The sequence below is a fragment of the Propithecus coquereli genome, unplaced genomic scaffold, assembly GCF_000956105.1.
Source record: "Propithecus coquereli isolate 6110/MARCELLA unplaced genomic scaffold, Pcoq_1.0 Scaffold235, whole genome shotgun sequence".
NCBI lineage: Eukaryota > Metazoa > Chordata > Mammalia > Primates > Indriidae > Propithecus > Propithecus coquereli.
Window position 1 is genome coordinate 361945 of NW_012147897.1, and position 1827 is coordinate 363771.

The window sequence follows — 1827 nt, forward strand, 5'->3', positions numbered from 1 at the left end:
CCATATGTATATGTGGATATGGATATTGATATTTGTGTATACATATTTATGTATGCACATGTATATGTTTGTGTACAGATATTTTGTATATAAATCTGTGGAGGAGACACAGGGATTAGAGAGCAGGGGAGTTGCAATAACGTGTTTCAAGGTAGGGTATGAGCCTCATGCCTCATAGATATCTGGGGGAAGGTTTTGAACATAATGAAAACAGAAAATACAAAGACACTGAAGTTGAACATGACATGCATGTTTGAGTAACTGTGACAAGGCTTAGGTAACTTGAAAGGAATAAGCAAGGGGAATAGATATCTAGGGGAAGGTTTTGAACATAATGAAAACAGAAAATGCAAAGACACTGAAGTTGAACATGACATGGATGTTTGAGTAACTGTGACAAGGCTTAGGTAACTTGAAAGGAATAAGCAAGGGGAATTCATTTGCGGCAGATGAATTTTGAGGGACAACAGGGGTGCAGAGGGTATGTGCCCTTGTAGCAATTGTAAGAAATAGGCTTTCACTTTAAATAAATAAAATGCAAATTCTGGTTGGTTTATTAGTAGAGGAATGCTATGGTCTGAACTATATTTAAAGAAGAGAAGGCTGGCTGTTATTTTAGTAATTGTCCTAAGAGGACAATGATTGAGGCAGGGGACCATTTATAATCTACATCAATCAATATTGACTAAAATAAATTCCCTAAATCTTGGGGAACCTTACAATAACAAAGGTACATTTCTCATTCATGTTTCAGCTTTGATCTGGGACCTAGGCTGCTATGTGAACTACTGCTATTATTGTATCACTGGGAAAAGAGAGACTATGAAAGTATATGATGAGTTTTACTTCATTGTTCAAAAATGATGCATCAATTTTATTTACATTTCATTGCCCAAAGAAAGTTACATGATGTAGAGTGATGTCACTAATATGGAAAAATAATATACATTGAGAGGCCTGATGTAGATGGCTCTGTTATAAAGGTTTGATAATATTTGGAACTAATAATACAATCTATCACATTGTTCCTCCAAATATCTCAAAGAAAATTAGTGGATTGTGTCAGAAAGTTACTAGAGAAGGCAGCAAGAAGTACTTGTTCTGGCTATTTTAATAAGAAAGTGAATAAGATTTGCTGATTGTTTGGATGTAGTATGGAAGAGAAAAAGGCGTAGAGGAAGATTTCAATATCTTTAACCAAATCGACTAAAAGAATAGAATTGTCATCAATGAGATGGGGAATACTAGAAAAAGAGCAGATTTGTGGGAGTAGATTTGAAGCTCAGTTTGGACATGTTAATTTAAGGTGAGCATCAATATCTTAAGGCCCATATCCAGGAGCCAGTTTAAATGTAAATCTGAAGTTAAATACGCCTGAATTCAAATGGTCTGTATCGGGTAGGCACTGCAATGTGAGTCTGAGAGTGGAGTCTTGCGATGGGTGAGGAGGCTGGAGGGAACTGTGGTGGGTTAGCTGCAGGAAGCCAGCAAGGAGAGGGGAGGATGTGAGGAGTCCTCTGTGTCATACTGAGGACACTGGGTTTTCATTGCATGGCATGGAAAATGATTGGATGGTTTCGTGCAAGGTTATGACAATATCTGAATTAAAATTTAGTAAGATTACGTCAGCTGCCATCGTGGGAATCAATTGAAATTTGTGAGTTGAAGAAGATTAATACAAGATGACCAGTTAGGAGGATATTGCAGTGATTCAAAATAGAGATGGTAATGGTGTAGATAAGGTTGGTAAAAATGTTTTTATAAGATTCAGTGATTCCATTGGTAACTCAGAGTGGAAACAAAAAGAAAATATTCAGTGAATTCTGG